Source organism: Protopterus annectens, chromosome 13.part0, assembly GCF_019279795.1.
Source record: "Protopterus annectens isolate FY-2018-M chromosome 13.part0, PAN1.0, whole genome shotgun sequence".
Taxonomy (NCBI): domain Eukaryota; kingdom Metazoa; phylum Chordata; order Ceratodontiformes; family Protopteridae; genus Protopterus; species Protopterus annectens.
The window spans coordinates 1,268,488,823-1,268,504,403 of NC_056747.1; positions in this window are offsets into that span (position 1 = coordinate 1,268,488,823).

Genomic DNA, 15,581 nt, shown 5'->3' on the forward strand with positions numbered 1-15,581 from the left:
CTTAGAGCCACACGCTCGAGGGACTTGAACCTCAGCACAGAAATAAATAGAACTTGCTGGAGGGACAGGTTCATAACCCAGAGGCTCCCTTCACTCTGGAATAGAATTCCAGTTCATGTGAGGCAGAGCACCTCACTGAATCTCTTCAAGAAGAATCTCGATAAGTGGATGGGGGATCGTAGGTTTGTCCCAGGGATTACTCCAGTGTCACTATTAGACAGAGGCACAGTAAACTAAACCTTAAAAAGGGCACAGTATACTCAAATCAAGGGGTGGCGTAAGCCATACAGAATCGGGCTAGGCTTATAATTGCCCCAGCGCAGATAGCCTAGTATGAACCTATGAACCTATGAACCTATAATCATCATTATTTGTTGAGTGAACATTTCAATATAAAAGAAGTTATTTCCTTTGTACATACCTGTGAGTGAAGGATATGTCTGAGCTGCATGTTTCCTTTATAAATGTATATTTACCTCAGACATCTATTACTATATCTAGGACAAGAGCACTTACCAAGACTGTCAGAAGGTCAAACAGAGAGGTGCATTGAGTGAAAACTGTGAACGCAGATCCTATCAACTCTGAAACATCAAAATGTAGCTTGTGTTTGCAGTTTTGAGTGTCGGTGTTTTGAAGTGGATCACACTGCAGTGGGGATCAGGAAAATTACCCTTTTCCTCACTATAGTGCAATCTTGGAGTTAGAATATATAAGTAGCAGGCAGTGGGGGGGGGGGCAGGGGGGCTTGCCCCTCTGCAAAACAGTAGAAATAAGTATGCATGATAGTCAATGCATTTTTCGGATGGTGAGCAGTCCAGTCACTGTCGAATGTCGATTCTTTCCTTCTGAAGGAATCAACATTCTGAGTAGTCGGCTTGATGGTTTTATGTTGTTCCAGTTCAGGGATGTGAACAGTAGTGGTAACTGGTTTCAATATTTTGATAGTAAACATATATGTATAGCTATATACATATAGATATATATATGTATATCTATATCTATCTATATATATATATATATATATATATATATATATATATATATATATATATATATATATATATCTATATATGGATCTGCTTTGAAATCCCAACAGCCATATGATCGATGGTCAGATACCTGAAACAAAGATAGTAAACTTGAAAAACCCGAATGTCAACTTTTCCCCAAGGTAAGTAAACACTTGCCCAACATGCCCTTTTCTCCACTGTAGTGCAATCCTGGATTTGGGTGCCATGAGTTTCATTTATGTTTGGGGAAGTGTTTACTTATTCTGGGAAATAGTCGACATTCGGATTTTTCAAGTTTCACTATTTTGTTTCAGGTATCTGACCATCAATCATATGGGCATCGGGATTTCAAACTAGATCCATATATATATATATATATATATATATATATATATTTTTTTTTTTTTATATATATATAGTTATGTGTGTGTGTGTGTGTATAAATTTTTTACCAAAACAAAAATGGCCAGGCGTACTTACGTGAAACTGCACTTTTGCAGAAATATGCCTGCAGCTAGAGGGAGTTGTGGGGGAATGACTGTTGCGGAGAACATACTACGGTGCGGATAAGGGAAAACTTCCCTTCTCCTCACTGTAGTGTGATCTTGGAGTCAGTATATTAAAGTAGGGGTGTGTGGAGGGGCACAGCCCCCCACATGGAAGGTGCAGGGGGGGACCTTGCTCCCCTGCGTAAATGTTAATTTACTGTTTTTTCTTTTTCTTTTGAACACACTTTAGCGAAAGCGCTTTTTCAGTGAATAGCACTTTCGCTAAAGTGTGTTCGGTGATAGTGGATTCGGACTGTTGAACTTTCGTTCAACAGTCCCAAGATCAATATATATACACACACACACACACACACAAATAAGAACTGACACTAAAACATTACTATTTTGAAGATTAAGCACTTGTCTTTAAACACAAAAGAGACAATCAGAATAAAAGACAATCAAAGCACACATTTAAATTGCATGTAAAAGCACTCCCATGATCACACTATTAATCGATTCAAATAACTGCAATAAAAATGCTTAAAATAGTGGTAATAAGACAAAAAGGATGTGAAAAATATTCACAAGCATACTAACTTGGCAAAAACTGCTTTGAGTTCTCCAGTATTTGTGAATAAGAGTGAGAACAATTTGAAGTACATTTTGGAGTGGATTAAATACAAAATTCCAAGTGCTTTCATTAGACAAAAGCCTAATGGGGCTGTGATGATGTGAGGTATTGCCAGCTATGCCAGGAGAAGTAGAGCAGTGGATGTGTAACATATGCCAGCATATTTTGCTTGAATGTTGTAAAGAATTATATGTCATTTTTTATACCAAACTGCTTTCTACAGGTGTTTGTGATGAAAATGTATTTGTAAAGCTGCTTGTGTTAAAAATGTACCAACAGTGGGTCCTGTTGGACAGAAAAGAAATATACCTGTATGTCAGACTGTACTGTAACTCTTGAAATTAATATATTACAACAAAGGATACTGGAAGAGAAAAGGTTAAGATTTGTCCAGCTAACTTTAAAAAATAGTCTGAAATGAAATTACCTGTTTTAGGTCATAAAGTTTGTATCTTACAGTTCTGATTGCAGCCAGAGACAAAATGTCTATGAAAACTACCAGGAATCCTACTGCATTGTCCTTAGGGGTGAACTAATTGCTACGCTAGAAGGGTGGAAGTTTTTTATAGGTTCATAGGTTCATAGGCATTTACTAGGCTAACAACACAAGGGCCCTTTTAAGCCTAGCCATGCATCCCAAATCTCTGGCAAGTTCTGATACTCTGGATAAGTGTAAGCATGGGCCTGGGAGATAAACCATTTAGAAGTTATCTGTGTCCATTAGAGACATAGGTGCCAAACCAGGAATGAATTTCTGGTTTCCCATCCAATTATCCAAATTGCACTTGAATTGGGTTAGGGAGGAACTCTGCTTCACATGGATGGGGAGCCTGTTCCACAGACAGGGTAGTCTCTGGTACACATACCTATCTCTCCAGCAGGTCCTATTTATATCGCAGGCAGGGGTTAAGTCTTTAGAATGCATAATTCTGGTATTGTTTGTTTTGTGAATGTGCAGGAGGTCCATCAGAGTGTGGTCTGACAATGCCCTGTGTGCCAGGCATAGATCTTCCCTCAAAAGCATGTAGGAGACAGAATATAGGGATAGGGCTTTGAGGCTGTCTGCATAGCACATTTTACTTATGACCTGTATTCTTTTAGTGAGGAGCCTCTGTGGATGTTCTGATTGTTGGATATGCCTGGTTAGGTACTTACCAAAGGGGGCATTGTACTCAATAATAGGTCTGATGAATGCCGAATACAGTGGAACAATAACTTTCTTGGACTTAGATGCCATACCTTTGTTTATAAGTTGTGCAACATTAAATGATTTCTTCACCACTGTAGGCACATGATGGTCAAAAGTTAGATTACTATGTGTGTCCCTAAGTCCCTGACTACTGAGTCATAGGTAGGTAGGTAGAAAGGTAGGTACTAGGCTATGGGCCCTACGGCGTATATAAGCCTAGCCAAAAAAGTACCCTGGCTTTCATCATCCAAGAAAATTATTTTCCTGTGCCCCTGTCAAGCAGAGCCACAGAAGTGATCCCTGGGGTGAATTTCCTATTTCCCATCCAATCATCAAGATTTTTCTTGAAGAGTGCTAATGAGGCATTCTGTTACAGAGTATGGGAAGTCTCTGGCACAGGAATCTATCCCTCCAGCATGTTCTGTTTATTGTGGTGACAAGGTTTAGGTCCCTAGAGCGTGTAGCTCGGAGGGATTGGGAATTCTTTAAGTGGAGCATGTCCAACAGCTCTGGGTTTCACATAGCTTTGTATGTTAGGCAGAGATCACTTCTGAGTAGGTGATATGCGATGGAGTAAAGCTAGAGTTTTTTCAGACGGTCTGCGTAGGGCATCTGTTTGAGGTCAGTAATCCCCTTTGCGAGGTATTTCTGCAGCCTTTCCAGTTGTTGTAGATGTCTTGTGAGTTGCATACCAAAAGGGGCATTGTACTCTATAATGGGTCTAATGAGTGATGAGTAGAGGGGAACAATTACCTCTTCTTTTCTGGATGAGAAATCTTTTGTGATGAGGTGTGCCACATAGAAGGATTTCCTGACCACTGTGGCAATGTGATTATCAAAGGAGAGACTACTATCTACCTGTGTCCCAAGGTCTATTATCACACTTTCAGTGTTAAGTAGACTACCCCCTATGTGGTAGTTCATGGGTACAGAGTTTTTACCAAAGGGGATGACAATGCACTTTTTGGCATTGAGCTTGAGGCCATGGCTTTGACACCAGGCATCTGTCTCACTGAGGCCGTTTTGTAGGATGTCCACATCATTAGGAGTTTCAGTTATGGCTCCTAGTTTGCAATCATCTGCGAACTTAGTTAGCCAAAGATCTTCTGTGTTAGCATGTACTTCAGAGAAGTAGATACCAAACAGGAGAGGACCGAGGACTGAACCCTGTGGTACTCCACTTGTCACTGGTCTGAAGTTGGATTTGGAGTCTGATACTTTCACAGTGTGGGTTCTGTCAGTAAGCCAGTTGGCAACCCATCTTGTGACATAGGGATTTATACCTAGTTTAATGAGTTTATCTATAATTCCAGAGTGAGGCATTGTGTCTAACACCTTGGCGAGATCTAGATAGGCTATGTGAACCACCTTACCCTCATCTATGGCTTTGGTGACTGCTTCAAAGAAGTTTATCAGGTTTAGGAGACATGATCTGCCTTTTACAAACCTGAACTGTGTGGGGTCCAGAGTTTGGAGATTACCAATGTCTTTGTTTATGAGTTCCATGATGATACATTCCATGGCCTTACAGACCAGGCTCATCAGGGTAATGGTGTGGTAGTTCCCAGGGTCTGTCGTGGCTCCCCCTTTGTGGAGTGGGATAACTGTCACATGGCACCATTCAATGGTCACAAAACCTGAGGTGAGGCTATGACTGAACATGGTATTAGGTGGGGTGCCACCTCATTCCGTAGTTTGTGTAGAATGCAGCCTGGGATGTTTTCAGGTGTCATGGATGCTGTGTTCTTGGCTTTGGAGAGTGAGGTTTTTACCTGTGCAGCCATGATTACAGGAACTTTTGCATTCTTCTGGTATAGAGATGGGCCCTTTAGGGAGTGAGAGGAGGGTAAAGTTAGCACTGAACCTATCTGCCAGGATGTTGGCAGTATCAGTTGGTTCTGTATATTTAGTGCCATTGTGCTGCAACTCCGAGCAGATCTGAGTGTTGCCATTGAGATTCTTGACATAGCTATAGAATGCTTTGTGGTTGTCTTTAGAATCAGTGGCAATTTTGCTTTCATAACTGGCTTTGAATGATTTTATGAGGGATCACAGCTTCCTACTGAGGCTGACCAGGGAGTTCCTCCAATCATGGGATTTTACTCTTTTTTGCAACAGTTTTTTTTCTTCTGTTGTAGAGTTTGTTTATGGCAGAAGACCATCAGATTTGCTTCCTTTTTTGGAGGATAGCATCTTGGTTCTGTTAGGGATGGCACGATCCATGCACTCGTGTAAGTGCTTATAAAGTGTATTTGTGTAGGATTCAGCAGTCGTACCTCTATTGTCCATCTGCATGGGTATTGTGAAGTTTGCCACTTCTGTCTTAAGAAGCGTGAAGTTGGCTTTGGAGAAACTTTTTACGGTTGTTTCCCTAATGGGGGGTGGGAGCGGAATGTGGATGTCTAGGGTGATTAGCTTGTGGTCGGATCTGACCAATGAGGAATTGACCTCTGGTGTAGAACACTGGTCGCCCATGTTGGTAATGACCAGGTCTAGGATATTGCTGCCCCTGGTGGGGTCAACTCTAAGGGGTATGTTGTCAATATGATATTTACCAGGGATGGATGACTTCCAAAAGGATACTACTATGCATTTCTTGGCATTAATTTCAGCCCATGGTTCTGACACCAGTTGTTTGTCTGTGTCAGCCCCTCCTTGAGCACATTTGATTCAGTGTGAGATTCAATGACAACTCCTCATTTGCATTCATCTGCATATTTAGTCAGCCAGAGACCACTGGCATTGGCCTTGACTTCTGAGAAGTAAATGTGAAAATGAAGTGGTCCAAGGACTAATCCTCCACCTATGACTGGCCTCTTTGTAGAGGTGGACTCCCCAGTTCTAACTTCCTGGGTCCTGTCTGTGACCCAGTTGGCTATCCACTGGGTGACATATGGGTTTGTACCTAACCTCCCGAGTTTGCCAACAATGCCCGAGTGGAGTATTGAGTCAAATGCCTTGGACAGGTCAATGTAGGCAGTGTGAAAAATTCTGCCCTCATGCATTGTTTTCGTGACCTTCTCAAAGAAGTTCACCAGACTGAGTAGGCATGATCTGCCCTTGTCGAAACCAAACTGGGTTGGGTTCAGTGTCTGAAGGTTTACTATATCTCTGTTGGTCATCTCCATGATAATTCTTTCCATGGCTTTACATACAAGACTAGTGAGACTTATGGGTCTGTAGTTTCCAGGTTCTGTACATGGCCCACATTTGTGCAGAGGGATGTCTGTTCCTTTCTCCATTCATGAGGCATGAAACCTGTTTGGAGGCTACAGTTAAATAGTAATTCCAGAGGCCCTGATAGGTAATTTTTCATGCTATTTAGAAGGCATCCAGGGTTATTGTCTTGACCAATTGATACAGTGCTCTTGGTGTTAGAGGGAGCATTAAGGTCCTGTTCCCTAGTGATAGTAGGGAGAGTTATATTTGATGATATTTCCTGAGGGAAAGTTGAGGGGAAGATACGGCTAAAGTTGGAGCTGAATTTATCATTCAGTAGGTTTGCTATATCTTCTGGCTTATTACAGGTGGCTCCATTTACAATGAGCTCTGCACACAATTGTGTATTGCCTTTGAGGTTGCTGACATAGGTAAAGAATGCTTTGTGGTTGTACTTGACCTGGGAGGCCAAACTTACCTCAAACTTGACTTTGGTTGACTTCATTTGTTCTCTGAGTTGTTTCTTTAGTTTGATGAGAGTGTTTTTTTTTCTTTCTGGGTGCTGCACCTCCTAATTTTTGCAATGATTTTCTTCCTCCTGTTATACAGCCTATTGATTTTTTGATTCTACCAGGGTGGCTTGTATTTTTAGTTAGCTCTGTACTTCTTCCTGGTGGGTACAGCTGCCTCTATGCAGCTATTAACATGTTTGTACAGGGTTTCTTTGAGCAGTTCTACATAGGCAGCAGTGTTCTTAGGGTTTATAGGGGTTTGGAATTATTCCAGGTTCTCACTTAATAGCAGGAAGCTAGCCTTAGAATAGTTCCTGAATATTCCAGGTTTAGCTGGGGGTCCATGTTTTATTTTTACTTCAAAGGACACCATTTTGTGATCTGACCTTACCAGGGAAGGCATTACACCAGGGATGTGCAGCATTCTCCTACATTACTGAGGACAAGATCCAGTATGGTTGCACCGCTGGTTGGTGTATTGACTATGTGGTCCAGGGAGTTTGTGTTTACAAATTCCAGGAATCCCTGTACATGTACGTTTGATATTGTAAAGGATTCCTAGTTAATAGTGGGGTAATTAAAGTCACACATGAATATAGTATTGGGTTGGATGGTTAGTGTTTTTAATAAGTTTAAGTACATGATATGGGTTTCCTGGATCATAGAAGAGGACCTGTAGCTTGCAAGGAAGTGGTATTGGATTTTACCTATGGTGATTTGAACATGGAGCAGCTCAAGTGTATTGTCCTGTTAGACCAGCCTTGAAGTATATTTATTTTTGATGCAAATAGACACACTTCCACCTTTAGTCCCTGCCTGTGAAGTAGCTGGTCTAAATGTGTGGAAGGCATTCTAACCTTGCACTATTTGTGTGCTCTGCACGGCTTTAAGGTATGTGTCAGTGACTGCACAGATTTCAGCATTCTCTAGGGTAAAGAGAGCTTCTAGGGGGTGGAGTATTTTGTTTAGACTCCTAGCATTGAGCAGTAATACCTTTAGATGTTATTGGTTTTGATTTGCTATGTCAGAAGTACTTTTAGTTTGGCATTGCCAAAAAAAGCACTATAGGGAAGGCAATGTTTTAGCTAATAATTAAAATCATAGACAGGAGAGGTGCAGACCATCCATGGCAAAGTAGCATGGTCTGTTGACCATCTCCTTCCATGCTGACAAATATTGCACCCTCTTAGAATGACATCAGAAACTAAGCCAATTACTAAAGTCAGTCATCTTTTGTTCGTATTGTGGCATCATCCTTGGAGAAGATAAAATGCTGCTCAATGCTAGGCTCATACCAGCCTGAGACACATATTCCGAGAGCTCCATGATGTCTTTCTTCATATAGTGCAGGGACGTACGTCTCAGGTCATTTACTTCCACATGGACTATGACTCAGTCATATTGGTAACTGTGGTCCAATGACCAGAGTGCATGGGTAATGTGGTGGATCCTAGCCCCTGATAAGCAACTGACCATGACTTTCTCCTTACTCAGCCCGGTGAGAGGGACATCAGTGTGTCTTACAATGGAGTCTCCAATTACTATAATGTTGGATTGTGCAGTGGCTTAGCTTATTGGTTAACAGTATAGGCTCCATGAGTTGTAGCTTTATGTATTGATGTAGGTGTTGTTTTGGAAGAGTGCATTTAGGGCTACTGAGGGTATTTGTTATATGTACTTCATCTAGGAAGGACACATAGCATTTTTTGAAATGGTTTTATAGCTTCTGGCTGCTGCAACATATCTTAGCAATGCTCTATGTGTGTGTATGGTGACGGATTCACTTTATAAGCTCGAAATTATAAAATCTCGAATTACAGAATCTAGAGCCCATAAAGTACAAAATCTAAATACCTGAAACCACACAATCACGAAGCCCTAAATTCAGAAACCGCAAAACCATGAAATTCAAACTCCCAACACTTTCAAACACCATTACAACACACACGCACACAACTAAACAAACACACACACCTACCCTTATTATATGCAGGGGGCTGTGACTCCCACACTCCCCCTACTTAAATATTCTAACTCCAAGGTCACACTACATACACACAGACACAAAACACCCCCACACAAACTACATCCCTCTCACAAACACACACACATCACAGTAACAACACACACTATAGCCCCTACCCAACACCCTTAAACATAAACACTTACCTGAATCCACGAACACAGCACAATACCAGAACCACTAATTCAAAATCTCCCGCATTTGAGATTTTGAATTTCGTGCTTCTGGGGTTGCGATCTTCTGATCCTTCCACTTTATGAACTCGAGATACTGAAATTCGAGATGTCAGTATTTCAAGCTTATAAAGTGCTCCCATGGTGACACATATGTGCTAGATTCTGGGTCCGTTTCTAGTAAAGGAGGTAGTGTGAGAACCAGAGTCAGATAACCAGATGTGTGTGATGTCTTTCTGTAATCCAGCATTGAAATGATGTTTAAATACTAGATGAGACAGAAGTCTCAGAGCAGTTGTTTATGAAACTTGACGAAGAAGGGACACTTAGCCACTTCATCTTGCCTTGCTTTAGTAAATAACCAGGGGAAAGTAATTCTTTAGATCAGTCATGAAATTATAGTGAGATTAGTTAAGTACTTTTTTCTTTATCTGTGTGAATCTATCCTTCTGTGTTATTTTTAATATTTCCTGTGACTGAAACCCTGGTTTATCGTAATTAGATATTTCGCATTTTCATCTTCTTTTATTATTTATTATCAGATATATGCAAATGTTTCATTGTGGCTGGTCTTTTAGAGAACATTTTAACCTTTAGAGTACTTACATTCATTTGGTGACACTGTGGCCGCTTCTGAAATCCTTGCTGCATTGGTCAAACACTATCATTTGTATTAGAATTAATTTTACTAAGTATAATTGGATACCCTGGTAAGAGCCTTAGAGTGTTCTAGTGGCAGTATGTACCTTATAGTCTGGGCAGAGGGGACATAGCCATGTGCCAGCTGTGTGTGTGTGTGTGTGTGTGTGTGTGTGTGTGTGTGTGTGTGTGTGTGTGTATGTGTGTGAAAATCAAATCTCAAAGTGTGTGTGGGTCAGCTACTTGGAGCAGGGACACAGAGCACTGGTTTCACAGAGAGGATGGTGGAGGACTTGGCTTGGAACACTCGGATGAGGACTCAGCTCTACAGCTGTGTCAGTGGGAAGCCTTATTTGAGGTCTGGAGAGAGAGGAAACCCAGCCTCAAAACTGAGTGTCTTTCTTGTGTGCTCTCAGTGGAAATTGTGCTTGGTGCAGACAGCTGCATCTGGAAATACTGTGTGTATCTATCTTTGTTCCAAGTGAGCATCCCTCACCGGTGTCCATGGTGAGGATTGAGACTCCTTGATAACTGGCCAAGAGGAGGGACATCACAGGGACTTAAAGCTGTGATATGCATTCTTACTTCAGGTTTACATTTGCAGATCCTAATATGCAGATAAAGCATACAGCTATGTCATTAGGTGTCAAAGTGTATTTCATTTATAATTCTACTGGCAGTTGGCATTTGGCTGTCTGCCTCACGTTGCTGGTTTTCACATGGAGAAGACTATACATAAGCTATCACACAGGCTATATGAACATGTATATGTCACCAGGACAGAAAATTTGAATAATGGACATAATCTAAAAAGGCACACTGCAAATACTTCCAGAATTACTTCATTACCTAATTCTCCACTACCCAAACTTCTTCCCTATTCATCTCAATCTCAGACTGCTTCTACTGCTTCTACTATCCTACAACCTTCGCTCACCTCACTGTATCGACATTCTCCACCCAAACTTTAGTACTTAAGTATTATTGCAACCAGATTCCTAATGCATAAGTACCGTAAATAGTTGATACAGAAACCACAGAGTGCAGATAGCACAGTCAAATCATATGTTAGAAAATCGGTGTAATCCAAAGCATCTTGCAGTTTACAGTAGTTGTAATATAAACACTGACACCACTGCTCAGAAAAGTGAAAATAAGAATTCTTCCAAGTCACATGCTTCAGAGAAGTGAAAGTTAAAATACACCCCCCACCATATTCTCATTATCTGTAAGCTACACCGAAATGTGGATGTTTTATTTATTATGTATTTCTTGTAATGTATTGATGTTAAGGTAAAATCAGGGAAAAGCCATAAAAAAAGACAGTAGTTCATAAATGCTCTGGAAAGTCAAGACTGCTTTATTGTCTTATTGCATATGGCTGTCTTACATCGTTCTTTTATGATTATGATGTCTGCTGCAAGACTGCACAACAAAACATGCAAGTCGACCACAATTCTGCTTTTCCTTTTAATCAGAGACTTCCCTGAATATCAGGGACATTTCACAGGTATGATGTGAAGTAAAGTGGTTGCAGTATTTTCTTCCAGTGTGCTTCGCAGATAGGAAAGGCAACACAAGTCATTAAATCATGTCGCTAAAGGACGCTAACCAGGAAGAGGAATTTTTCTGTTATTCCTGTTCCTGTTTCAAATCCACAATGATACAGTAGTAATTAGGAGTTTACACACCCCTTTTTACTTTAAGATGAACTTGATTCATGATCACATTACGAATTACACTGGGTTAAATCTGGTTGCGATAATACGTAAGTACCCAAACTTCTTCCCTAGTAGTCAAACCTCAGACTACTTCTACTATCCTACAACCTTCACTCCTCTCACTGTACCAACCTCCCTCTTGTCTCTCCATCTTGAAACTGTTGATTTTACTGTATCACCCTTCCTCTTGTTATTCGGTTCATGTACTTTAAATACTCTCATTCAGCTGAGAGTAAATACCTTAAAGCAATGCTGTAATCTTAATATGTCACTTGCCAAATACTTTATGAACCTAAAAATGATTGTTTAATTTCATTACCTGTATATGTTTGTTTGCTGTTTTTTTGTTTTGGTTGTATAGCCCAGGTTGGTCATGAAAATGGCCCACTGACGTAAATATTATTCCCTGTAATCCAATGTATAAATATAAATATAAATATAAATAAATGCCCTTTAAAGAAGCTGTGCTGGATTTGAAAATCATTGTCAAATAATGGCAACTGAATCTGCTTGATAAGAATTCACATGCAAGGATGCGTGTGACTCAGTAAAAGAAGATGCACAACATGTCAGTGGTGAGCAGCATGATCTAGCATGATGTATGCTAATGGCCATATAATAACAGTTCGCTATTAAATCGATGAAAGATTAGCTCGTCGAAATGCTAAACATTGACAGCTAAACTCCGAAATGGCAAAACTGCAAATGGTCACCTAAGCAAATTTTTTTCTCAGGGAAAAAATTTGCTTGGCTTTTACTGAGAATTTGCCCTTTTCCCCGATGAGCGATCACGGAGTTAGTGTATTTATTTAGGGGGGTCTGGGGGGCACATCCCCCCACATGGGGGAGTGAAGCCCCCCACTTAATTGGGGTTTAAATGTTTTTGTGGTGTCCGTCGGCCAAACAAATGTTTTTCCCTGGGAAAAAATTTGCTTATGTGGCCATTCACGGTTTTGCCATTTTGGAGTTAAGCTGTTGATGTTTTGCATTTTGACAAGCTAAACTTTCATCGATATAATAGGGAGGCATAATAACATGGTAATGAACTTTATTAAAATGAGCATCTCCATGTATGATAATAAGGACAAATAAAATTGCAGAGTGATTCAGTAATGTATAAATACCACAAACCTGAACTCCATCTACTGTATATTTGAACATGGCTCATGTTCAGACTAAGTAAAGCACTGACAAATGTTAAGGGTTGCAGCAGCTTTAGTAAATATGTACCTACAAATGGCTGTTATTGCTGCCGCCATGCATAATGATGTGTGACATTGTCCCTGGAGGTGCAAACTCTTTTGAACAGGAGTAACATTTCATGGGCTTCATAACACCAACATCGTGGCTTGATACCATGTTATAGGGAAACCATTCATGAAATTATGGATGTGTCAGCATCACCTGCAACAACATGGGAGTCATAGAGCATCTATCCCAGTGGGTACTAAGGTATCTGTGGCTTTCTGTGACCCACTGGGGGCACAGTCAGGGTATTGAAGTCATCTGCCTAGAGAATACTCCGTCACTTAGTTCATGTCATGTATCAATATGCGAGGGACCACAAGTGGTTCCCATGTACTCCAGAGTACAGACAACTCCATGTGAGAATTCTATAATACAAATAATTTCTTTGAGGTAATGGGGGCCATAGACTGACACTGAAATAAAGGCCCCACCTGGTGAACTAGAAAGGAGGCATGTGAATCAAAAAAGGTATCACTCCATCAACAGACAGGTGGTCTGTAACGTACAGGATATCATTTACAATGTGTGTGCCGGCCACCAAGGCAGTTTTCATGACTCCCACATATGGCATGCCTGTGGCCTGTGACCACTGATGCCAGATATGCCCTGGAACCCTGGCTCATGTCATCCATAAGAAATCCACAAAACCAGACTACTCATAAAACCATGTGCAAATTGCAAAGAAGAAACTGTTAAAGGCACACTTTTGCTGCCTTGATTCTTCAAGTAGCACTCTGCAGTATTACCTCTTCAGGTGGTCCTCTGCAGTATTACCTTATCAGGCGCCACTCTGCAGTATTACCTCATCAGGTGGCACTCTACAGTATTACCTCATCAAGTGGCACTCTGCAGTGTTACCTCATCATGTGGTACCCTGAAGTATTACCTCTTCAGGCGGCACTCTGCAGTATTACCTCATCAGGTGGCACTCTGCAGTATTACCTCATCAAGTGGCATTCTGCAGTATTACCTCTTCAGGTGGCACTCTGCAGTATTACCTCATCACGTATGTTAAAAGAGTGCCCATGTATGCACTGTTACACAGTATTATACTTAGCAGTTATAACAGGTGATCTCTTGCAGAGCCAGCAGTTCCAAGCACAATGGGTAGTGAAGGCAGAGTCAGATGAGGAATCGACAGTAGGAGATGACCATGCCAGACTGAAGTGGGTACAATACACTGTGGCACTAGCAAAGAGGTAGCAACTTGCATATATCTTCAGAATGTAGTATACAAAGAGTTTATTTTATCAGATACACCAAAGTAAGACTAAAGCATGCTAAACCAAAACCAGGCTGTGCTTACTCATGTATAAACTGGCCACTCTGTGTGCCAGACATAGGCAACTGGTATTACAATGTACAAAGAGCAATACACGGTTATCACCACTTAACCATGTATAGGCTGCTGACTCTGTGTATCAGACAGGTGAAGAAATTACAGGAGGGTATGTCTTTTACAGAGAAGTCTACGAGTGTTAGTCCTGAGGAGAATGGAAACAAAAAGTTATTTTTTGTGGAATGTTAGTACTGGGGGGCCCTTTAATATTGAGAAGGGCCAATGTCACTGGAGGTGTGGGATGCAGTAGGGGGCTGTGGTGGTGTGAGTGTGAGTCTGCAGTGACACAGCCTCAGCAGTTGTAGCAGCACTGTGTCTCATTGTATTTGGCAGGTCCAGGACATGCATTGCAGGGGGTTCAGCATCCCATGCACACCACTGCCAATGAGAGGTGACTATACCAGAAGTTGGACTTGATGTACCATGACCCAGGTGAGATGCTGGTGTGCTGATTGAACTTAACCAACATCTGTTATGAGATGAACCACTGTGACAGTCATGGGGATGGTTTCCCCTGGGAGTAAACACCTCTGTAATATATGTTGCTATAGAGGTGCTAGCACTGTGAGTATGAGACTGCAGTCATTCTTGGCCACATTGGCTACCATCTGTGGCTGTAACAGGTGACCAGCTCTGAGGACAGATCCTTACCCCTGTAAGGTGAGACAGAGAAGCCATTCCACATTCCAGTGTCTGATTCAGTCTATCCAAGGAATTATGCATACAGGACATGCACTCCTGTAGGTCATCCCACACCCTGCATCACCCTCACTATCTCTGACATCATTGTGGTACTAGCATAAGCCTCCATGATGCCCTCCATATACTCTGGTCTGAAGCCACTGAAACACTAGCTTTTGGGTGGGGGGGGGGCAGTTTCCATATCTCCAGTGAGAATCATGAATAGAGAAGGAGAGGTGCTCGTTTTAGAGTGCAGAGCTAATGTGAGGAGGATCGAGAGAAATAGGCAGCTGCACAGGAGAAGAGTGGGTTGCGTGCAAACCAAATTGATCCACAGTAGATACGATTTCATTGGCACTCCATCTATCATTGGACCACCTAGAAAACAACAACAGGTATGTGTGCATGTTATTCATTCATTTTAGTTTAACATTCAACACAGTCATACCTCAGCAATTGATAGAGAAGCTAACTCAACTAGGGGTCAGCAGTTGGACACTGGACTTCCTTACTGAAAGGCCACAAACAGTATGTGCAGGAAAGAGCACCTCAAACAGTATTGTTCTGAGCCCTCTGCTATTCACTCTGCTAATGTACAACTGCACTGCCCAGTACAGCTCTAATCATATAATCAGTTTGCAGATCATACCACAGCTGTGGGTCTCATCAGCAATGAGGAAGAAACAGCCTGTAGACAGGAGGTGAGACAACTGATAACCTGGTGTGGTAACAACAATATGGCAATCAGTGTGAATAAGACCA